Here is a 26367-nt window from a genome sequence, read left to right as displayed (position 1 = left end):
CACACATTCTGAATGGAACATTACTCAGAATATGTCTGTTCCTTGCACTTTAGGTCTAGCAACTCAACAATGGGACACACCAGATGCTCCTTGGGTGTTACCTCTTGGGCAAAAAGTTTGTACCCTAGAGAATCCACACTAGAAAGACCAAACATGCACTGCTTAGCCTTCAAGGTTACCTTTTTTCATTCGATATACTCAGAACTTGTGGCAGCTTCCAATCATGTTCGTCTCTCTCATTCACATAAATCAAACATTAACCTGGAAAAATATGACACTTTGGAGGCCCTTAAAAAAACTTTGAAAGAATCTGGTAGATGGTAGATGATGACACCAACCTGAAAGTTGTCCGTTTGAAACAGAAAGCCCCTTCTGGAGTTATAAAGAAAAATTAAAAGACATAACTCTTTATACAGCATTACTTGGTGGTACTTTGTCACCATGTTGAGTGTAGTAAAAATTCTTGAGTCCTTTAAGAAAGTCAACGTCTTGGTGATGTTGAACAGAGGATGTCTGTCTAGAATATGTGCATGTAGTCAACACTTTTTCAAAAGGAATCCATTGGCCTTATGTGCTAAAATGACAAAAAATAACAACACCGATCTGTCTATTGGCTCGATAACACCCAGATCACATACATTATCCTGCTATCTCCTCAGACCTGTTCTCACTGCTAAGGGGCCCTCTTCTCATATTGTGCAGCACTCCTTTCAGACCTGGCTTCAATGCAACTTTTTGTGCATAACACTTATGGGACACATTAGCAAGAACCTCGTTAAAATTATCGCCATTTTAGCGGCAGGAAACTGCTGCTAAAACGGCGATAATGGGCTTGCTAATGTGCGTTATAGAATTCCAATAGAAGCCCAGGTTAGATGTGCAGGACATATAACCTGGGCTTCTATTGGAATGCTATGATGCATATTAGTAAGCCCAATATCACCGTTTTAGCAGCAGGAAACTGCCGCTAAAACGGCGATAATTTTAACGAGGTTCTTGCTAATATGCCCCACATTTTCCTAAATTATCGGTAAACACATTTGGAAATTTCTAGTCCAACTACATTTTTCTCAATAAGCACACATTCAAACATTCACTAATTAGTAAAACTTGCATTCAATATTAGGATGAAGAATTATCTCCAATTCCCTTTGCTTCAGCCACCACAACAGACATGAACCATCCGTGACCATGTACACCATATTTAAAAGTATGCTCTTATTATGAACATTTCTACACAAAAATACATTGCACCTTATAAAAACTGTATTTTCCTGTGCTTGATCACACTAGGCCCAAATTAGGCCTAACCTCTGAGAGAGCGCAAACTGAACAAATTGTATGAGTACACTAAAATTACAAGTAGTACGCGCAAATCATAAGAGAAATGCTATGAGTGCTGAAAATATATTCACCTATACTTCGAAATGTGTAGTTAATCTAGAGATTTCATATAGAAGTGGAACTAATGCAGAAATGTGTGAAAATGTATAACCTTATTAGATGTGATTAATCATGATCCATGTCATGTAGCTGCTAATAGAAGAATGTCATGCTGCAAGGCATAGAAGGGAACGGGCCTTATGGCTAGGCCAGAAGGGTTTAGAAACGTATATTCCTTTGCATTGACATGGATTGCACTAATGTTAAAATGATTTGTTTATTCGTTAGATTTATATTCCATAGATGTGTTTTATTAGTTAACAATAAGATGCTAACATGTTATTTTAGTTTGACCGTTATGAGAATTGTTGTAGGCCTGAAGTGATAAAAGGGTTTCTGATTTGCACGTAATGGTACAGGCCGAGCTGTGTCAGGAAATAAGTTGCAAAACTTCTGTTAGAAGTCTATGGGAATGGGGATTCAGCTACGGATGTCTGTCTGCATATGTGAGGGGGATCCAATTAATAATTGGATGAATAGAGTCCTATTCAAGAGACTAGTGCAGACATGGAGGAGGGTTCAGGAATGTTTTAGGGGGTATTGGCGGGCCGGAGAAGAGTCAGAGAAGCAAGGTCAACGCTAACGCACGAGGCCCAGAGGAAGATCATCATGGAAAAAGCCAGAATCGACACCACGTGAGGGGCGTCTCACGAGGGGCGTCTCAAATGTTATTGTGTTTGTATTAGGGTCAGCACCCCAGGGTGGAGTTAGAGCAGTTGCCTGAGGACCCTGCAGAGAGCGGATGGGTAGGCAGAGAGGGGTCATGACTGGCGATCATAGGTTTTCACAACAAAAGTGCCTGGGGGTCAAGAAATAAGTCAAACAGAGTGGATCGCAACACCAATACTACACAAAAGACACCAGTGAGGACATCAACCGTGTTAGTGATTGCAGGCCAAGTGGAGGCTCAAGAGCATATGGAGAAATAGTTCCCATCAGAAGCCACACTGTACCGCCCTCTTTGTCATCATTTGGGATCTCCTTACCCAGGAGACAGAACGGCCGGTCAGATGTTACCGTGACCGATATATGTGATAGGGGGTGGTGTCTTAAGTACAAAAGATAAGGTGGCTACTGAAAAAGCAGTGTTAAGGTGGTAAGAGTGTTAAAGTGAGGGAAGATAAAATTAGCTGAGTCGGGTAGACAAACAAATTTTATTAGTGTCTCCCAATCCCTAAGGTTTAAAAAGCAAGTGTGAGTGCGGGTTTTGAATAATCACCGTACTTAATAGTGGTCGACATGTTTCTGCATTATATCGAACATAGTTTCTAAATGCATTCTTCAGGACCATGTAAAAACACTGCTACTTATAGTGATGGAAGTAAAAATTAAGATCAATATCACCTGAACTTCAGGTACATACTCAACCAAATACTGTTGCATCGCACGGTATTGGATCCACACAGAAAGACAAACAAACAAAAAGAAGAACATGAAGATGTCATATTCCCATGAATAATATACTGGATAAACATTCACATGTATATGGACAAACATTTCAGATTTGCAGACTCACCCATCTGTGGTGGCTGAGAGGCTTCACCCCACCTGGCTGCAGCGCAGGTATGAGGAGCACCGCTCTAAAAACAATTCACAAGTAACATTCAGAGCTGGAATTTAAAATTAGAATGAGTTCACAGGGAGGCAGATTCCTTAATTAATCCTTCAGAATATACTTTAGTATTATGTGGGGCTTCCCGCCTGTGTTCTACTCCATCAGCGCGACAGAGATAAACTAAGTTGCAAGAGATGTTAATGAAAAGCTTTAAGAGCCGGGCTTTTCAGTGTATTTTCAAACCCCAGTACCGGTAGCTTGATCGCTTTCAGTGCAGCGCGTTTAACGTGATTGCTTACAAGGTATCGCATTTGTGTGGTTAATCACCAACACGATAACTATTTGGCCGCCAGTGCACACGTTAGATTTCTCAGCGCGGTAGTTAGCTTGTCAAGTGGGTAAACAAAGAGGCGAGCGCTTTCAGGGCAGCGCGTTATTAATTACCGGCTCAAATGTCAGAAAAGCCGGCGTGCGCCTTAAACTTCTCAAAGAGTCGGTCCGTCGGTCGAATAAACAAACAGGCGCACGATCGCTTTCAAATCGGCGCCTTTGTATTAAAAGTTAACAGCGCGGTAAAAGACAGGCAGAAAGCGTGCGCGTTGCAGGCGAGCGCTCGCCTACCTGTCCGTCGGTGTCTCCTGGCAGTCAGCTGTACTGTCTGGGGGGGCACCGGCGCTTCTCAAAGATGACCGTATTATGCTTTCTCAGTCAGTCTGGAGCAGGCACGTGATGTGGTTCAGTCACGTGACACCAGGCATGCTGGGACATGTAGTCCCAAACCGAAAATTCTGAATAGAGTTATGGGCAATAAAGCATATTAGTCTGGGTGTGAGTTGCGCATACGGATGGAGGCAACATTTTAGATTAAGGAGCTCATGGTTCCAAGAGTATTGTAAATAACATAATGATGTTATGAGGATATTAGTCTGAGTGTAATTAGCGCATACAGATAGAGGCCACATTTTAGATCAAGGAGCTCATGGTTCCAGGAGTATTATGAATAACTTAATGATGTTGTGAGGGTACTGAGAGATAGACTAGCGAAAACCCATGTGATTAGTTACATTAAGGCTCAGACTGAATGAGAATGAGTTTATTATAGGGACATCCAGGGACATCCAGGGAATTGGCTCATTTAGTCCCTCTTTATCACTGTTCAAGCGGTACGTCCAGGGTCTTTTCCTTTTTTAGGATTTGGCCCGAGACGAGGCAGGGGCAGGAGGAGACAAGGAACAACGACACCACAGGTCCACTGGAACACGGACACTCCTCAACAATCGAGGATGGATCTCCGCAGCGGGAAGAAGGTCCCACAGGACACTGCAGGGACCAGCAACCAACAAGCCTCGTAATGAACCTTAGTTCACACACACTCTCTCCTACTGAAGAGCGAGTTCTAAACAAAGGCTTGGGTTTTGTGGCAACCCAGAAAGGGGATCCTTTTGTAGCCCAAATTGAACTGGCCAAGTTCTTTAGAAAAATAAGACTGCACTATTTCTTTTCTAAACCAGAACATACTAGTACTGTCCTAGAAGACAAAAACACTGGACTGAAAAAGCCTTCCACTTTCAACCCTCCCGCCGCTGTTCTACCCCCAAAGGTCTTGACCTTTGAAGCTGCTGTGGAGAATGACATTAAGCGTCTCTACGAATCGGAGACGAGACCATTCATGAATCTCTCAAAGGACGAACAACTTGCCCTACGTACATTATCAACTGACGACAGGATCATTATTAAGCCTGCTGATAAAGGTGGTGCAACTGTCATCCAAGATACTGAGACATACCGAAATGAGTGCATCCGGCAACTGAGTGACCAGAAATCATACCTCCCATTAAGAGAAGATCCAACAGAGAGATTGCAAACCAAAATCAACAATCTGGTAGAGGAAGCAACCACCGAGGGTTGGATAACGTCACAAGAGGGACTATATCTAACCACCAAACACCCTATAACTCCGTACTTCTACTGTCTGCCTAAAGTGCACAAACCTCAGAGGCCACCACCTGGCAGGCCGATCATTTCTGGTATTGGCTCGGTCCTTGAACCTCTATCAACCTTTGTTGATCATTTCTTGAATCCTTTGGTCAAGGCTATGCCCACGTATCTGCAAGACACAAAAGACGTCCTAAGACTACTGCCCACAATACAATACGACATCGAAACTGATATCCTTGTATCATTTGACGTAGAGTCTTTATATACGTCCATTCCACAAACCGAGACATTGGAGGTAGTAGGCGCTCTATTGGAACAGAGCAATCCCCAATCCATCACGCCAACGAGCTTTATCATGCATCTAGCAGAAATTGCGATGAAAGAGAACTACTTTCGCTTTGAGGACACCATCTACCTGCAAACTTCCGGGACCAGTATGGGCAGTGTTTTCGCGCCGAGCCTGGCGAATCTTTACGTCCATAACTTCGAACAGCAGGAAGTCCTAACGCCCGGCAACCCATACTTATCATCATTACATATATGGAAACGATATATTGATGATATATTGGTGGTATGGTGAGGCACAGAAGAAGATCTAGCACGATTTCATGTGTGGTTGAATAGCAAGAATGCCTATTTGAAGTTTACCATTGAATATAGTAGAACATCTTTAGCCTTCCTGGATTTGAGACTGCATGCAACCAACAATGGTATCGAATCAGAACTCTACCGTAAGCCGATGGCTAGGAACGCACTATTGAGGTACGATAGTTGCCATCCACGCGCCCTGAGGGATAATTTGCCTTTTGGCCAATTTCTTAGGGTACAAAGGAATTGCTCCAGCAAAGAAGCCTTCAAAACCCACTCAAAAAACCTAGAAGCCCAACTGAGTGAAAAAAACTATCCGAAAAAGATCATTCACCAGTCAAAAAAGAGGGCGTCTAACAATAACAGGGAGTCCCTTTTGGAGATACAACCACCAAAAGACAAGACTAATCGTATTGCTTTTGTCAACACATTTAATACTCGTTCGAACCAAGTGCAGAAAATCATAAAAAAGCATTGGTCGATCTTAAAGACTGGCAATGACGATATAGCCTTACCTATTTTTGCCTTCAAAAGAGGACAAAATCTTAAAGACCAGTTGGTCCACACACGTCCACGCAATAAAGAACCGAGACAAGTGGGTACGTTGTGGGACTTACCTCCAGTCATTGGACACCACCCCTGTGGAGCTTGCACTGTCTGCCCCCAGACCCGTAAATCCATTGAGGTCGAGATCGGGACCAGTCGCCCTTGGAGACAAAAAAGATTCACAAACTGCAACAGCAGTAACCTCATATACCTGATAACATGCCCATGCTCTCTGCGATACGTTGGCATGACGACCCGTAAAATCAGGACGAGGATACAAGAACATAAAAGTACAGTGCGGTGCAGAAAACAGGCTACTCGTCTGACCGCACACTTTTTGGAGAAGGGACATGGCCCTGATGATTTTTGTTGGACCGTCCTGGAACAACCACAAATACCCCTGGCTTGTACTGACATTAGCCGTTTCCTGTTCAAAATTGAACAAAAGTGGGTGTACCGCCTGAACAGTGATAAAGAGGGACTAAATGAGCCAATTCCCTGGATGTCCCTATAATAAACTCATTCTCATTCAGTCTGAGCCTTAATGTAACTAATCACATGGGTTTTCGCTAGTCTATCTCTCAGTACCCTCACAACATCATTAAGTTATTCATAATACTCCTGGAACCATGAGCTCCTTGATCTAAAATGTGGCCTCTATCTGTATGCGCTAATTACACTCAGACTAATATCCTCATAACATCATTATGTTATTTACAATACTCTTGGAACCATGAGCTCCTTAATCTAAAATGTTGCCTCCATCCGTATGCGCAACTCACACCCAGACTAATATGCTTTATTGCCCATAACTCTATTCATGAATTTTCGGTTTGGGACTACATGTCCCAGCATGCCTGGTGTCACGTGACTGAACCACATCACGTGCCTGCTCCAGACTGACTGAGAAAGCATAATACGGTCATCTTTGAGAAGCGCCGGTGCCCCCCCAGACAGTACAGCTGACTGCCAGGAGACACCGACGGACAGGTAGGCGAGCGCTCGCCTGCAACGCGCACGCTTTCTGCCTGTCTTTTACCGCGCTGTTAACTTTTAATACAAAGGCGCCGATTTGAAAGCGATCGTGCGCCTGTTTGTTTATTCGACCGACGGACCGACTCTTTGAGAAGTTTAAGGCGCACGCCGGCTTTTCTGACATTTGAGCCGGTAATTAATAACGCGCTGCCCTGAAAGCGCTCGCCTCTTTGTTTACCCACTTGACAAGCTAACTACCGCGCTGAGAAATCTAACGTGTGCACTGGCGGCCAAATAGTTATCGCGTTGGTGATTAACCACACAAATGCGATACCTTGTAAGCAATCACGTTAAACGCGCTGCACTGAAAGCGATCAAGCTACCGGTACTGGGGTTTGAAAATACACTGAAAAGCCCGGCTCTTAAAGCTTTTCATTAACATCTCTTGCAACTTAGTTCATCTCTGTCGCGCTGATGGAGTAGAACACAGGCGGGAAGCCCCACATAATACTAAAGTATATTCTGAAGGATTAATTAAGGAATCTGCCTCCCTGTGAACTCATTCTAATTTTAAATTCCAGCTCTGAATGTTACTTGTGAATTGTTTTTAGAGCGGTGCTCCTCATACCTGCGCTGCAGCCAGGTGGGGTGAAGCCTCTCAGCCACCACAGATGGGTGAGTCTGCAAATCTGAAATGTTTGTCCATATACATGTGAATGTTTATCCAGTATATTATTCATGGGAATATGACATCTTCATGTTCTTCTTTTTGTTTGTTTGTCTTTCTGTGTGGATCCAATACCGTGCGATGCAACAGTATTTGGTTGAGTATGTACCTGAAGTTCAGGTGATATTGATCTTAATTTTTACTTCCATCACTATAAGTAGCAGTGTTTTTACATGGTCCTGAAGAATGCATTTAGAAACTATGTTCGATATAATGCAGAAACATGTCGACCACTATTAAGTACGGTGATTATTCAAAACCCGCACTCACACTTGCTTTTTAAACCTTAGGGATTGGGAGACACTAATAAAATTTGTTTGTCTACCCGACTCAGCTAATTTTACCTTCCCTCACTTTAACACTCTTACCACCTTAACACTGCTTTTTCAGTAGCCACCTTATCTTTTGTACTCAAGACACCACCCCCTATCACATATATCGGTCACGGTAACATCTGACCGGCCGTTCTGTCTCCTGGGTAAGGAGATCCCAAATGATGACAAAGAGGGCGGTACAGTGTGGCTTCTGATGGGAACTATTTCTCCATATGCTCTTGAGCCTCCACTTGGCCTGCATTCACTAACACGGTTGATGTCCTCACTGGTGTCTTTTGTGTAGTATTGGTGTTGCGATCCACTCTGTTTGACTTATTTCTTGACCCCCAGGCACTTTTGTTGTGAAAATATTGTATTTTGGGGCATGTACCTGGTTGGTCGGTAAACTCGCCCTTAGACCCTCCTCCCATTGTTTGTTGTGTGCGATCATAGGTTTTCACCTAGAGACTAAGTGTGGGTGATCTTCTTAGGAAGTCATTCACAGCTGAAACCTTTTGGTAGGTTGGGACTCTGTTAAGTAGGGATACCATCTAGAGCAGGGTAGGGACAGCCTAACCTGAAACCTTCCCTCCTCTTGTAAATGACGGAGAGATCACAATATGTGTCTATGCTTGCAGCCCTTTTAATTTTGGAATTTGTCCTAGTTGTGTTCTTTGCTCGCCTGAGGGCTTTCCGAGAGCACATGTATGTAGTGGTGCCTATATACCTTTTGAATCTCATTTTGAGATGCCTGTATTTGCAGTTAACTTTGACTCTATAATAAAATCTTTAAAAGCTAGAAGTAGTTTGTGGTTTTTCTGAGTCGAGTCCATCATTAGCAAAGTTAACCTGGTATTGGATGCACTTTCTTTCCTTAATGACAGGCAATAAAGGTTCAGTCGACCTGAACGGGGTTTAGATCTACAGTGATAAGATAGGGATCTAAAACCTCGCCCCTGCAGTTGGTAGCTATAGAGGATGGTTGCCTTCTTGAGGAAGGTGATCTAGGCCAGGTTAGATTACCCCAAGGCCCCTAGAGATCGATGACCGGAAGAACCGCCCGCCGAAGAAGGTCCGGATGACGTGAGACAGAAAAGCAGCAGTATCGGTCGAGAGTGAGTATAAAGGGTCATGCGTGCTAGATTGCGGTGTTTTTGTGCTATATCTATGTTGTAATGTCTGGCGGAGTTGAATGCCTGTAGAGTGACTGCGGAACAGGTTGTGAGCTCGCGCAACCGGTGCAAATCTTAAGTTCAAGGAGAGCTTAAGTGGTTCGGGTGTATCGCACATCCAGAGTAATTGTCAACCAGAGTGAAGGGGGTCATGAGGTACCATTGATCGCCCGCAGGACCGAGATAGGGGGAAGGTAAGAGTGAGTGCGTGAGTAACGGACGCTGGTCGGAAGTTACTGTGTGTAAGCAACCTATCAGAAAGACGGAAGACATTTCGTCAGTTGGGGTGACAATTACAGATAGACTGTGGACGTACAGTCAAGAGAAGTGACGGCTTGGTCGGAAGTAGCCATTTTTCGGTGTATGAATGGGACGCATGTGTGACCGGGAGACGAGCTGAGAAAGGAGGGGTGCTGCTGCGAAGCGGAGACGAGTGACGTCAGAAAGTGCCGCGCTGGGATTGGCCGGCCGGAACAAGACCGCGCTGTGATAGGCCAGTTAGCAAAGCCGCGCTAGGATTGGTGGATTGTCATCAGGAAGTAAACAGAATAGCGAGGCGGAAATTGTACGTTTAATCATGAAATGTTTTAAATGGTTAAGAGCAGCGTTTAAAAGAGAGAGACGGAGATCTTATGATGGGGAAGAAGCCCCGCCGGAGGGTACGCCGGCTTATTATATGGCGACAAATGTTGGGTTACACACTATATTGTGGATTTCAGAGTGGAGTAAGATTACAGAAGGAAATGAGGAACTGACGTTTCCAAAGTACGGGACGTTCAGATTAGAGGTGCTACATCGATTAAAAGCAGTCATGACCTCAGAGAGACCTATGCCTATACCGACTCAGTTTGAAGCTCTCAACGCATGGATTAGGGCAGCGCACGAGAGGAACCTGAATAGACGACAGGAAAGGGTGAAACGATCGGTAAGAGCAGTGCAGGATGCCAAATGGGATGCAGATGCTAAAAGATGGAGAGTGCATAACCTTGAAGTAAACAAACTGTACCCAGTATTAGAGGTGGCAGGAAACAAGAGCCCATGCGAGGAGGATGATGAGAGCGAGACAGAAGACAGCCTGATAAATAGGTTATTAACAGATAGGCCACCCCCGTACAATAAAGAGACAGGAAATGTCGAGCCATGTAGAGAAGGGGGGCCTGGCATAGGGGAGTATGGACCGCTTCCCACTACGGATTGGGATCCCACGGCAAGTAAAGAGTTGTCTCAACCTAGTCCGGTGCAGAAGGTAGTCGGAAGGTTTATGGTACAAAGGGTGCCAGAAACGGAGTGTGCCACTTCCTACGCACTGCCAGATGCCCTGCAAGTACCTGTTACTATAGGCCCTATAGTATCGATTTATGACCCAGAGAGAGCAAGAGGGGAGGAACAGGTACGACTGAACAGGGAGGGAACAGAAATGACAAGGAGGAACGATACAATCAATTCCCCAAGTCAGTTGACAAGACCGAGAGATTGGAGCACCCCAGTGCATACAGCATCAGATCCAATAGGAGATCCGGGGGGCCCTAGATGGCCGAAGGATCTGAGAGGTTCAGAACCGAAATCCTTCCAGGAGCTAAGCGAGTACATGAAGAAATGGGATGAGGCAGTAGAGGCTCATAAGAGCATCAGAGCAGCGGAAGCTGGAAGGGAAAGCCAGGACAGCAGGACCCGGACTCACTGCGGGGCTGACGAAAGCAGTCCGGAGTGGGACGGGAAGGGTCAGGTCGGTAGCGGAGACACTCGTAATACCAGGAGTGGAGGTGGACCAGACCTGGAAAACAGGAGCCCGGAGTGTGGGGAGGTGTCTCGCCCAATACACAGCGAAGGGGATAGGAGGACGCAGGAGTACAGGAACAGTTTTAAGTGCACCCACTATGCGTCTGGCATTAGTGGACAGAACGAGAGTTGCGAGAGGCCTCGCCATAATCCCTGTGACTACGGACATGAACGCAGTCCTGGGGAGATGGGGAGCCGAGAAGGAACTTACCGAATCCTGAGTGACACTAGACAACGAGAGGATAGCGACAGGAGGGAGAACAGCAGGGAATCCTACCAGGGAGGGAGGGAAGACAGAGAGAGTGGGCAAAAGGAGATGGGGGGAAACAGGCCCGTGTTTCATTACCTTCCAAGGCAGGATGGCCGAGCATGGGACTTAGAAAGATGGGAACAAGGGAGGACTCTCCTTAACTCCCCTGAGCCCAAGCGTAGGACTCGGAGTTGGGACGGTAGAGAGACTAGTGAACCTCCTAAGAAGGACACACTGCGAGCCGAGATAAAAGCCAAGAGACTTGATGTTGCCAGCTTAAAATCAGACCTAGATGACATAGTAGATGGTACCTTGCCCTTAGAGAGAATGGACATGTATGAGCAGGACGAGATACTGTTCATGGCAAAGGACATCACTCGGAAAGCGAGAGCGGCACATGAGAAATTAGTCGAACTGGCAGGAAAATATATGGTAGACCTGTCAAGGACCAAAGCATTACAGGGTAACCATAGGCTACATTATTCAGATCAGGACCTGGATGAGAGAAGAACAATAGGATTAAAAACACACATAAGGGAACTGATCACGGGAATAAGGACATGGAGAGCGCTGGATAAATGGGAAGAAAGGTGGTCCAAGAAAGGGACCGTTAGGAGAAGCATGCTTGGGATGACCCCAGAGGGAGGACTGCAGAGAGTAGAGGCATACCCTTTGCGTGAAGTTGCAAACGGGAACTATGTGCATGTGCCATGGAGTAGGGGGGATTTAGCAGCCTTTACCAACTCCTTCCCTAAATTGAGGGAGAACCCAGTTGAGTGGTACAAACAGGTAGAGAGGTTTGTAAAAATCTCCAAAGTACTGTGGATAGATCTGAACACACTGTTTGACATTGTGGTACCAGGAGACTTGTGGACAGCATGTAAGGTTAGTGCTGAGTGGCCCACAGCAGAACCAGAGAGAGATGCACGGACCAATGGACGGCCCGAGACAGTAATGGTAAAATACGAGAGAGTGATGACTTGGCTGAAAGACAAGGTGCCAATGCAAGACATAGATTGGGTCAAAATAGATCGAACTAGGCAGGAACCCAAAGAGACAGTTCATGAATATTATGAGAGATTGCTGAAGGCGTTTAAACAATATAGCGGGTTGGATGTAATGGACCCGAAAGACATAGGGCAGTTTGTGTCTAAGTTTGTTTTGGGTTTGAGACCGGATATTAGTTTAATGATTCAGCAACACTTGATTTGTTGGCAAAATAAACCTTTGGATAAAATTCTGAGATATGCTAGATACTGCTGTGATGAGATAGATTCGAAGGCAAAGAAGCTAAAAGAAAAACTGATGGTGGTGCAGATGCAGTCAGCTGGGAAGGGTGGACAACAGCAACAGCAACAGGGAACAGGAACTGGGGGTAAGAAGCAGTATAGTCAGAACAAGGGCAATGAGGAGAACTCCACTTTTAGACCTAGGATAGACATTGCGGCATTGAAAAAGACGACCCGGTGCCACCAGTGTAACGAGGTGGGGCATTGGAAACGCGAGTGTCCCTACAACGTTGAGATTGGGGAACAAGAAGTAGAGGAGGAAGAGGTTCAAAGCGCTCCAGGAAGAGGGGTAACGCCATACCAAGGAAAGGTGGTCAAAGGGGGGACCCCAGCTCCGCGAGCCCAGTTCCCTCAACCACCCAGAATAGGGACAACGGGAAAGACCTACAGACAGATGCCTCTGTTCGTAGGAGGAGAGGAGTGCTATTACGTTGATCCCTTAACAGGACAGAGAGTAGAGAGAGAAGACTGTACCCTCGGGGCAGCCTTAGATGTGGACCAAAGGGGACCCTACGTTGAGGCCGAAGTGGCAGGGTGCCCCACGACATTCCTAGTAGACACAGGAGCCACCCGATCCACGATAAGATCAGCCGCAGTTCCAGGCCTGCCTATGTCTGGAGAGACAATCCAAGTGGTGGGGGTCGCAAACAGGAGAATAACAAGCCCATTGACAGAACCAGTACAGGTAAAAATAGGGAAGTACAGCGATGAGCATCAGTTTGTGGTTTGCGATTCTAGTCCTGTATGTTTATTGGGAAGAGACCTTTTGTGTAAATTAAATTGTACGATATATTGCACCCCGCAGGGAGTGGAGGTATTAACCAATGATGATGACGCTGACTTCAAAGTCGCAAACTCAAGAATATGTGTGGAACTGTATCCCACTTTGACAGTGGATGAGCTCCACTGGGATCTAAGGGAGACAGTGGCACCAGAAGTGTGGGACTTCACTGGGGAAGAGATTGGACTGGTCAAAGGAGTAGACCCAGTGAAAATCATAGTGAAACCGCATGCTGAGTTTCCAAGAACACCCCAATACAAATTGACTCCAGAAACGATTGCAGGAATAAAGCCCGTGATTGAGTCCATGATTAAGCAGGGAATACTGAAAGAAATCGTGGGTAGTCTGTGTAACTCCCCGATTATGGGTTTGCAGAAGCCCAATGGGAAATTCAGGATAGTGCAGGATCTTCGAAAGATTAATAACATAGTTGTCTCATGTTGTCCAGTGGTACCGAATCCATCAGTAATATTGTTTCAGATACCGTTCCAAGCTGAATGGTTCACTGTGATAGATCTTTGCCAGGCTTTCTTTTCGATCCCTCTGGACGAGGAGAGCCATTTCCTTTTCGCTTTTAAGATGGAATGTCGCGTATTAACATGGTGTCGTATCCCCCAGGGGTATACAGAGAGGCCATCGATCTTTAACCAGCTGTTGAAGAAAAATCTTGAAAGTCTAGTGCTGCCCCAGAAGTCAATTCTGGTCCAGTACATAGACGACCTTCTGGTGGCGTCAGAAACTGAAGAGACTTGCAGGGAGGACTCCATTGCTTTGCTAAACCACTTAGCTGCAAATGGGCACAAGGTGTCCCCGGGAAAATTGCAGTACTGCCTGACAGAAGTGCAGTACTTGGGGCACAGAATAGAGAAGGGGAAACGGAAGGTGTCCCCAGACAGAATAGAGGCGATCATGAAGATGAATGCGCCCAAAACACAGAGAGAGGTCAGGATGTTTCTAGGGATGGTGGGGTATTGCCGACAGTGGATAGCGAACTTTTCACTGAAAGCAAAACCCTTGCAAAAACTGACGCACAAGGAGGTGAGTGATCCGGTACCATGGGACAAGGACTGCTTGATGGCGTTCCTGCAGCTGAGAGAGGACTTGTGTCGTGCTCCGGCTCTGGGAATGCCTGATTACGATAAAATATTTTTGCTTTACTGTTGTGAAAGAGAGGGTTGTGCTTTGTCTGTCTTGGTCCAAATCCATGGGAATGCCCGTAGACCAGTTGCCTACTTCTCGGCTACTTTAGACCCAGTAGCCGCAGCGTTGCCCGGATGTCTCAAATCTGTTGCTGCAACGGGTGTCAGTATCGAACGTTGCGAAAACATTGTCATGGGGCACCCGTTAGAGGTGTATGTGCCACATTCTGTTGAACTGTTAATGACCAGGACCAAAACACAGCATCTGACCAATAGCAGGCTCACGCGATATGAGCAAGTCATTCTTGCTGCAGAGAACGTGACCCTCAAGAGATGCTCTGTTTTGAACCCTGCCACTTTGATGCCACTCCCAGGTGACATTGATGATGATGTATGTACAGACCATGATTGCCTTGATGTGACTGAACTATGCACCAAACCGAGACCTGACATCGTGGATGAGCCACTGACTGACCCCGATGAAGTTTTCTTTGTCGATGGCTCATGTGTAAGAGACGAAGTTGGGCAGTTGTGAGCAGCTTATGCTGTTTGTACAATTACTGGAGTTGTGGAAGCCGGATGCCTGGAAGGAGTACACTCCGCTCAGGTAGCTGAAATTATTGCTTTGACGCGTGCCTGCCTGGCAAGCAACCAAATTCGAGTCACCATATACACCGACAGCCAATATGGTTACGGGGTAGTTCATGATTACGGGCAATTATGGTCTCAAAGGGGTTACATGACTTTTTCAGGTTCCCCCATTCGAAATGGAGAGTTCATACGTTTGCTGTTAGAAGCTTTGCAATGTCCAGCAGGTATTGCAGTTGTAAAATGTACCGCCCACACTAGGAATATGGACTTCGTGTCACAAGGCAATAGATATGCCGACGAAGTCGCGAGATATTGTGCAGAACAAGGGTACTCTTTCACGGAGGTGGAAGTGGGCGGAATAAATGTAAGAACTGAATTAGCCATGATATTGGAAACTGTAGACACTTGGGACGAATTAAAATGTATGCAGGAAAATGCACCCGATTTTGAAAAGCAAACCTGGGAGACTGCAGGATGTGTGATAGGTGAGGCGCATTTCTGGGTTTCAGCAGATGGGAGAGCAGTGTTGCCCAATGAGATGGTGAGCCCAATGGCCAGACAGATACACGGTCCAGTATATCTAGGGAGAGATGCTATGCTGAGAGTATTCAGACAAACCTGGTACAACCCTAAGTTCAGAGTAGCAGCAGAAGCAGTGTGCCAGCGTTGTGTGACCTGTCAGCAGTTGAATATAGGAAAAAGAACACCAGTTACCTTGAGTCACATAGGGAGGTCTGGAGGTCCATTCAATAGGATGCAAATCGACTTTATTGAAATGCTAAGGTGCAACCGCCTTCGTTATGTCCTGGTGGTTGTTTGCATATTTTCCAGATGGGTCGAGGCATACCCTACACGCAGGTGTGACACCCTCACAGTAGCCAAGTTACTGCTTAGGGAACTCATTCCGCGATTCGGGGTACCGACCTCTTTGGAATCAGATAGGGGAACACATTTCAACAGCGAGCTTGTGAAAATGATTTGTGCAGCCCTGAACATAGACCAGAAATTGCATTGTAGTTATCGACCAGAAGCATCAGGAATTGTGGAGCAGATAAACAGCACCATCAAAACTCGAATTGCCAAAATGTGTTCATCAACGTCCCTGAGTTGGCCTGATGCTCTGCCATTGGTCCTTATGAGCATCCGTAGTACCCCAGACAGAAGAACGGGACTATCACCGCACGAGGTGTTAATGGGGAGGGCGATGAGATTGCCATCAGTACCAACTGCTGCACTGTTGAACATCACTGATGATATGATCCTGGACTATTGTTAGGGGCTGTCTGACGCCATTCATTCTGTGTCCCTTCAGGTGCAGGCTGCCGAGGTTCCGTCGTGCCAGGACCTGTGCCATGACCTGTGCCCTGGAGACTGGGTGCTTGTGAAAAAGCACGTAAGAAGAAGCTGTCTAGATGTTCGTTGGCGTGGGCCCTACCAGATCATCCTGATCACGAACACTGCCGTGAAGGTGGGAGGCCTGCCCAACTGGATCCACGCGTCGCATACGCGGAGGGTTCCAGCACCTCTGGAAGAAACAGCTCCTCTCTCGGATGGAAGTCTAGCTGCGGACCGAGAAGCCATAGAGGGGGCCAGCCAAGCTGTAGAGGTGCAAGAAGAAGCTGGGAACGTGTCTGACCAAGCTGGGGACGGTCAGTACAACAGCGAAATGGACGACGCTACCGAAGGAGGAAGCAGCTGGGAGTACGAATCAGACACCGACCAGTCTGAAAGAGAGCGCGAGCAAACCAGAAGGAGAAGGAGTAGAAGGGTAAGGAGTGGAGAAGCCAGTTGGCCGCAAAGAAGGAGTTCTAGCCTGAGGTCAACTCCAGAGAGAACCCTTGCTCCAATATCTGAAGACTCAGACCCGGATGAAGGTGCTCAGGGCGCTGAAGCACCAGATCTGAGAAGGTCAAGGAGAGTACGTGTGCCTAACAGAAGATACGCCACCCCTGAGTGGTCATATCTGGTGACAAATGTCTTGGGAACGAACGACAGGGAGGATACGAGCGGTGGTGGTGACCAGCTCTGAATCCATCCTCACAGTGGAAGTACAGCTGTTAGTACCCGGAGTCGAAGCAGAAGGGTCACTAACGTTCACACTCCCCAATCCTCCCCGCCTAAGCAAGTTAAAGCACATGTTTTTCACCGAATTGCAATTCCCTGACTTTGGAACAAAGATAACAAGCCATGAAGAGCACATTCTTCGTCTGGAAATATTGAACTATGCTATCCAAGCCGCAGGCCCAAGCCTCGTGGTAGATGCTTAAAGACTTTGTAAATAAGCAAGAAAAAGAAGATTACCTAGCGCCTAGGAAGCAGAGAATCTTAGGGACCTTCCTATAAGTTGACGGAGAAGGGCTAGGGTTGTCTGTGTCAAAGCTTTAAAAGACTTTTGCAAAAGGAGATTGACAGCTTCCGATTGTGTGGTTCTAAAGACTGAAAGGTTAAAAGAGACTGTAAAGGAACAAAGAAGAAAAGAATTTTGAGTTGAAATAGAAGGAAAGAACCATACTGTCTGAGGAAATGGAGACCGGTAGTCCGAATCGTAGAGCCAAATGTATAATAGGCACACTAATAGTAGGGGTGATACTTCTAATAGCTTTAGTAGTTACTGTATCATATGTAAGGGGACATGAGAAGGAGGCAAGGGTAACAGATGAGAAGTCTGTAGTGACACCAAAACCCACTGTTGCTGGTAAGAAAGGGGAAAACATACAGGAGAAAGCGTTATTAGCAGCAGAAGCCCGTAGGTTACACATGGATGAGTCCCAAGGCGACTATAGGTCAAATGCTTATGCCAAACTTTTGTATGAATACGTGGATGCCATGGATGTTAAAGATTGCTACGTCTGCATGCAACTGCCGGCGTCTGTAGATGAAGGCATTAGATATCATCACCTCCCGTTGACATATGGCATTACATGTAGCTTATTGCTTAGCATATTTTACGGAAGAGATAGTTTTGAGTATTATTTCTCTAACTATGATTCCGTGTTACCAGAAGTCCCAAATTATAAGCAGATGAATAAGTGGGACTACTGGAAGAGTGAAGACAGATTGGCCAAGTTCTTCATTCCTTGGGATACCTTAGATACTTCACATGCACGCAGAAATAACCTGACATGCAAAGTGTCAGAAGTCGAAAAGAAGTTTATAGGGCAAGTGGATGATCGATATAGAAGGCAAAAGATTTTGAAAAAATCAGGACAATGGAAAACAGATTGGACCGAGGAAGAGAAGGCACATAAGAGAAAGGGTAGGAGTGGTCCAATAGCGTTGGATAAAACGCAGAGAGGGAAGTTATGTCTTCACAGAAGCAAAACGTACTACGAAAATGTATTCGTAGGGGAAGTCAGTTGTGAACATGCTTTCAGATTAGAGTATTACACAAAGGATTTCTTGAAAGGAATGCAAGTGATTCCAAATGTATATTTTGTATGTGGAAGAAATGCTTACGTGAGACTACCTGACAATTGGTATGGATCATGTTACTTGGCGATTGTCTTTCCCAAAATATACCATGCTCAAGACCTAGAGATCATCGAGGGCAAGGCCTCGACAAGAGGGAGAAGAGACCTAGGAGATGCAGAATTAGTTGGGGATGTATTTGGAGCTGCATTTCCTCTCTTAGGACTGATCCTCAATGATGTCAAAATTAGACGACTGGCAACAGTCGTAGACAGGTTGTCTGCCAGCACTGCTAGATCCTTAATGCTGGTGGAAGGAGAGATGCAATCGATAAGGGCCATGGTGCTTCAGAACCGTCTTGCATTAGACGTCCTGCTAGCAAAAGAAGGCGGAGTCTGTAAGGCTTTGAAGGTCCAGGAATGTTGCACTTACATTCCAGACAATTCAAAACCCCTTGAGAAAGTTATTATGAATATAACTGATATTCACAAAGAGATCGAAGACCTAACTAAAGTAAATGTTTGGGAAAAAGTGGGTCATGGAATGGGAGAAGTTGGAGGTTGGTTTGCCAACCTAGGGAAGAGTTTTGTATGGTATGTGCTGAAACCTATCATCATAATAGTGATCTGTGTGATCCTGTTGTGGGGACTGGTGAGGTCATACCAATGGTATAGATCAAATAGATTGGAGAGATCCAGAAAAGAGCAGTTACAGAGATTGGCTGCAATGCAAGACAATCAGTATCGGAGTCTGAGGGCTCTAGAAACGCAGAAACGAGGGGCATTAGCAATTAGTTCAGTTTAAATGTTGGTGATGACCCCTAGAGGTCATCAAAGGGGGGAACTGAGAGAGCGCAAACTGAACAAATTGTATGAGTACACTAAAATTACAAGTAGTACGCGCAAATCATAAGAGAAATGCTATGAGTGCTGAAAATATATTCACCTATACTTCGAAATGTGTAGTTAATCTAGAGATTTCATATAGAAGTGGAACTAATGCAGAAATGTGTGAAAATGTATAACCTTATTAGATGTGATTAATCATGATCCATGTCATGTAGCTGCTAATAGAAGAATGTCATGCTGCAAGGCATAGAAGGGAACAGGCCTTATGGCCAGGCCAGAAGGGTTTAGAAACGTATATTCCTTTGCATTGACATGGATTGCACTAATGTTAAAATTATTTGTTTATTCGTTAGATTTATATTCCATAGATGTGTTTTATTAATTAACAATAAGATGCTAACATGTTATTTTAGTTTGACCTTTATGAGAATTGTTGTAGGCCTGAAGTGATAAAAGGGTTTCTGATTTGCACGTAATGGTACAGGCCGAGCTGTGTCAGGAAATAAGTTGCAAAACTTCTGTTAGAAGTCTATGGGAATGGGGATTCAGCTACGGATGTCTGTCTGCATATGTGAGGGGGATCCAATTAATAATTGGATGAATAGAGTCCTATTCAAGAGACTGGTGCAGACATGGAGGAGGGTTCAGGAATGTTTTAGGGGGTATTGGCGGGCCGGAGAAGAGTCTGAGAAGCAAGGTCAACGCTAACGCACGAGGCCCAGAGGAAGATCATCATGGAAAAAGCCAGAATCGACACCACGTGAGGGGCGTCTCACGAGGGGCGTCTCAAATGTTATTGTGTTTGTATTAGGGTCAGCACCCCGGGGTGGAGTTAGAGCAGTTTCCTGAGGACCCTGCAGAGAGCGGATGGGTAGGCAGAGAGGGGTCATGACTGGCGATCATAGGTTTTCACCTAGAGACTAAGTGTGGGTGATCTTCTTAGGAAGTCATTCACAGCTGACACCTTTTGGTAGGTTGGGACTCTGTTAAGTAGGGATACCATCTAGAGCAGGGTAGGGACAGCCTAACCTGAAACCTTCCCTCCTCTTGTAAATGACGGAGAGATCACAATATGTGTCTATGCTTGCAGCCCTTTTAATTTGGGAATTAGTCCTAGTTGTGTTCTTTGCTCGCCTGAGGGCTTTCCGAGAGCACATGTATGTAGTGGTGCCTATATACCTTTTGAATCTCATTTTGAGATGCCTGTATTTGCAGTTAACTTTGACTCTATAATAAATCTTTAAAAGCTAGAAGTAGTTTGTGGTTTTTCTGAGTCGAGTCCATCATTAGCAAAGTTAACCTGGTATTGGATGCACTTTCTTTCCTTAATGACAGGCAATAAAGGTTCAGTCGACCTGAACGGGGTTTAGATCTAGAGTGATAAGATAGGGATCTAAAACCTCGCCCCTGCACCTCTATCTTGAATCCTAAAGTAGATAGGATGTGTGTTTACGTTTCTCTGCTCACCACGTATAACAAAATTGCAATTGTGATATGCTCTATATTGACATGCTGTTCTTGAAGAACTCTGGGGTGGAAGTACCAGTACAAGACTTTTCCTGTCTATCAATATAAACCTATTCATAACATGAGACTGTCATTGTTTTATGTAACTACATTTGTAGTGACACATCAGATGTTTTTAGGTCAGGGAAGAAAAATGTTAGTTTAGAGGATAGTGCTAGGATGGTGGTATTATATGACATTGTATAGCTCGTTTCCTTAATGTTGACTGTGCGGTTTGAATTGTTTCTATTGTGAAAATTATTATAAAAATCCAGGAGTTTAGAGGTGAGCCATGTCTGTTTTGCCTAACCCTTTGAGAGCAGATCCACCTTAGTTTGTCTCGTATCTAAAGCGTGGACTATTTTTGCTTGGAGACTTGACTTTATATCAGATTTCTTTCTGCCTTTGACTGAGCCTTATGCTAAATCTCTATATGGATAGCTTTGAATTTTAACATTTTTTTTGCCTTCCGTTTGTGGTTTATTTAATAACCTTCATAGTCTCTAACTTTACTGATCTCCAGAATTCTTGAGACCCAAGACTTTCGCCACTATGCCGATTTGTTTGCTGATTATCTGTTGGGAAACATTGCCCCATATGATCTTGAGGAGAAAACAGTGTTCAATCTTCCAAACGTTCTTTTAATTTTAGATTATCTGTTAAGGTAGCACCAACGGTGTGCACATCATCAATAGACTGATATTCACTGAAACAGTAATATAGGCCCAATGCCATGCATGTTGTGAGTGTTAACATACAAAATGCACTTAACTGAAGGAATGAATGTTAGCAAATACTGCTGACTAGCCGGTGCAAGGTGGGCACATGACCGTTCAAAGTGAATGCACAATTCATTCACTTAGAAATACATTTCAATCAACAGTGTAGGTGTGCGCATCCCTGGCCAAACAATCCGTCACTGCATCCAGTGATGCAACAAGATGGCAGCATGTTACGTTCAACATGCAGACGAAGGTCATGCCAACCTCAGTACGCACAGTGATGTCGGGCGTCAAAGCTGGAGCGCACCTACATCTCAGCACTGAGAAGTACTTGCAAAGTAGACTACGCAGGCTTTCTTAACAGTTCAGAACTCAGGTCTGACTGATGCCCATGTCATTGCACCACGAGGACAAAAGTAGGGCTTTTCCTCAATCAAGAGATCTGGACTAGGGCATGTCCCAAGAAGGCACCTTTTGGCTGGCAGGGTAGGCAAAGAGTTGGAATGCTGTGCAGGACACGAGGAAAGACCGAGTCTTAACACATGTTCATAAATCCTGCCGGTTGCTCACAGTCACTATAAGCACACCCTTATTCAAAGTAACTGATTTATTGAAGCTTAAATATTATGACTAGCAGGAGTGAAGATAGGGAGGGAACTATCACAACAATTACTGAGGCACCTTTTCCCTGCCGCTGCTGCCCCCACGGCCCCTCCCACCTACCAGTTTCCACTCCCGGCTCCCATCTGCGCTTCCCTCCCCCTTCCCTATTAAATGGCCTCTGCTGCTCGGACATGTGAGCAAGACCTCTGACCTTCTGGTCAGAGACTCTGCTCAACACGCCAGCAGCTCCGCTGTTGTGCCGCTGCCCCTACACCTCTCTGAAAGTTAGGTGTTCGAGGCCCTCCTCCACCCACAGGCTCCTGCCTGCACCTCATCCCTGGTAGTCCGGTGGGAGAGCCTTGCTAGTCTGCTGGTTGGAGCTCCTAAACTACACCGGTGGGACGCGGCAGCGAATTCCAGAGTATGCAAGGTTTTCACAGGAGCACGTGATCAGCTGACACGGATGACCCATAAGGGAGGTTTGTGGGTATGTTGTGACTTCGCAACCTCCAGGTGTTGAATTTAAACACAAAGTGAACGAGTAAAAGGGTGAACCCCTGTTAGCCCTGATGAAGTTGCGACAAAACATAACAACAAAACATATTGGCAATGAAGTATTAGGTTTGGTATAACAGGAACCTATTTTAGTTTGGAAGGCTTGCAGCCCAGAATAAAACTGGAGTGGCCAGCAAGTTTTTCAATTTTAAATGGTGAGAATTACAGTTAATATTTCTCACTGGGGGTTTTTGGTTGACTTGTGCACGAGTGAGCATTACTACTTGTATCTCTTTAGAAGGGGAACAAGTATTGATTTCACCTTCTTTTTTCCTTTCTCCTAATTCTCCTTTTCACTATTGAGAGAGAGTTACCAATGATGATAAGTGGGTAAACTGGTCATTGTTAGCCAGTAACCCCGTTGGCAGTCCTACCGTGAGGTACTCTCTCTCTTCCGTCACATTTTTTAGTGTATGAAAGGTGGAGATTATAGATGGTAGTGGACATGCTGTTTCTACTCTTTTTAAACCCGACACTGTGACCTATATGAATAGTCAAATTTATATAGATAAGGGAAAGGAATAATATTGAAAACCCTAATGCGTCACGTTTAATGGAAATTAGTGTCTATAAGGTGGGGCCCTGTGTTGTTTATACTGACTGATGCCGATGTCAATGCACCACGAAGACAAAAGTAGGGCTCTTCCTCAATCAAGAGATGTGGACTAGGACATGTCCCAAGAAGGCACCTGTTGGCTGGCAGGGTAGGCAAAGAGTTGGAATGCTGTGCAGGACATGAGGAAAGACAGAGTCTTACCACATGTTCATAAATTCTGCCGGTTGCTCACAGTCACTATAAGCACACTCTTATTCAAAGTAACTGATTTATTGGTTGTGTGTTTGAATTGATTGGGACTTTATGTGTGCTTGGTTTGCCTTCTGGGTGTACTGTATATATTATAAATATGTGTACATAAAATATGTGTAAAAAATGGTACCATGACTATGATATGGTGCCATTGCAATGTTCTAAGTTATTAGAAAACTGGGTAAATAAAAAGAAAATGTTTTTTACATAATCTCTGTTTTTGGGACAATGTTATTAATTGAATTTATGTAAGATATATTACCTATATTAAAGTGTATACTAGTGAGAGGTTTTTGTTCTTGTTGTTCCCCATAAACATCAGATGCTCCCACACTCTGCACACCTTCAGGAAGAGCCTCAAGACCTGACTCTTGGGCTGGCTCAGAGCTGCACCCCCCCCCCGCCTCCTCAGTGCCATGAGCCCCTCACAGGTGAGTAGGGAGCTTCACAATTCCCTGATTGATTGATTGATTGATTGATTGATTGATTGATTGTTTGATTTGTTCCCAGCTAAATCCTCCCATTGTAGGACTTGGCCTTGCACAGCTCACTGAAGAGGAATTCATGTAAACCCACATATTCCTAGTCGATCCCATTATAGATGTACCGAGCAGTTCAGGGATCTAATGGTGGCCTATTGATGAGAATGAACTCTATCTGTGTGATAAATAAACATACTGGAATTAATGCTAATGCTTATTCGTTTTCAGAGAGGAATAGTTCAGGAAAGGCGAAAAGCTAGATCTCGCATTTATTGTTTAAACAGAAGTTGTAATTCTGATCCATGTCCTGCCTTTCACATTGTTTGCCTTCTCTGATGCCAGATACTATATGTGACTAGTGATGCCACAACTGGATTGCAAAAAGAACATTAGTGGCAGATTTTTATATATTGTCAGGTTCATGTGTTATACAAATATAACTGAATTTAAAATTTCCTTTTAGCGCGTGCTTACTGCTAAAAGTAAATTCTGTGTACTACACAAAAGTGGAATGGTGGATAAAATGAGATATATTTTTTGTTCCTCAACTAACTTCACCTCATAGGTATTGGTAAATCCCCCACTTCCCAGAAGACCTAACCACGGAAAAGCGTATTTATAGGAATATTTCATAGTAGCCTCTGTCCTTTAACAACATACTCTAAAGTTTACAACATGGCGGACAGACAACATCTGCTGCTGAGGCCATCTGCGAGTATAAGATAATCTGCTTAAAGCAAGTAGTTGTTCATGATGAAAAAAACAACATTCATTAATTTGAATATAATGGGATTAAGATCTGTATGCAATTAAGATGTAATGCACGTAGTTATGGATGCCAAGCGAGAGGGCTTAGTAAAACAGTAATACATGAGCTCTGCCAGCTGCTGATGGAGCGCAGTTCGAGGCATCAGCAGGGTGGAGGGCAAGGTTGCATGCACGGCTTGCAATCAGTCCTTGGCATCTTTCGTTAGGCTTGGAAGGTGAACTGAAAACTCAGCAAAACGTGTTGACAAGTGGCTATGAAATTATATACATAACTTAACCTCGAACATATTACACTGGTTTGTTTGCTATCAGTGTACTGAATCACGATTAAATATCACTGCACAGCTACAACGGTTACTTAATGTATTCCTATCATCTACACTTGACTGTAAGAAAAGGGTAAGGAGAGGTGGAGAAGGGGAACAGGCCGTTAGTTCTCTAGGCAAGTCACAGTTCTACAGAGTATTATATATTTGTTTTAGAACATTGGAATGTTGAGAGATCCTTTGAAGACAATGGAATTGCTCCAGACTTATAATGGCTGGTATAAGCCTTCTGCTCCAACATTCCAATGTTTCTCTTTATGTTTCTCCCTTTATTATTTAAATCATTCTACACTTAGTGTGTGAAATATTCTAATAGCCTTATAGCCCTTCTGTCTTGGGCTATACTGGTTTTTAGAGGCCCCCTCTACAGTTGTAGGCCCTCGTCACCAGCTTGGGCCTATAACTCAGGTCCAGGGCCTTTAACAACCAGTATAGCCCTCGGCAGCATGCTATAAGGCAATATTATAGTTCTATTATTACAACATGGCCATTACTCTATTATGTTTTAAATTCAAAAGGGAGATAAGCAAACTCTTTTAGCCCTTATATGCATATCCAGAGGCATGCCATGATATGTCTGAAAGTGGGAAACTAGGGCCCTGATTCGCAAAACTTTTTTCAAAGAGTCTTAGGGCCAGGTGCATCAAAGGGTTTTGCCCATTCTATGTCTCTGGGAAAATGTGTTCATGCATATTTCCCTTAGTGTCTTACTCCTGGTTAAACTATGATTTACCACACACCAAGAGGTACTTAGGGCCTTGGCACTAAAGAGGGTCTCTAAGGGCCGCAGCACAAATTGTGTCACCCTAAGGGACCCCTCACCAAGCTCATGAAAACTGCCATTGCAGCAGTCATATCTTGGTGCTGAGAAAAACGAAGAGAGGAGGTGAGGGTTGAAGAGTAGTACCTCTTTCCTCTTTTTGTGTTGATATTGAACTTTGATTTGCACCTGGATGTCTAAGCCGTGTTCACAAAACGCATATTTTATTAATGTTTTCCAAGATCAAAGCATTCTTAATTCACAAAATCCATACATAAGTCACACTTCACCCTGGAGTAGGATACACCTAAGCACGGAGGAAGGCACACCTCGCCCTAGAATATGCTTTGAGTCAGCTGTAAATATTCTCGTTTACCTGATACCTGAGCCCAGTGTAACACACTACTAATCATGGGTAAGGCTTTCTCATTTAGGCTCTATGTGTATGGGAACACTCTTACTTTTCAAAATGTATGACTGTTGCAGCATTTCTG

The sequence above is a fragment of the Lissotriton vulgaris genome, chromosome 3_1, assembly GCF_964263255.1.
Source record: "Lissotriton vulgaris chromosome 3_1, aLisVul1.2, whole genome shotgun sequence".
Lineage (NCBI taxonomy): Eukaryota > Metazoa > Chordata > Amphibia > Caudata > Salamandridae > Lissotriton > Lissotriton vulgaris.
This window is presented reverse-complemented; position numbering follows the sequence as displayed.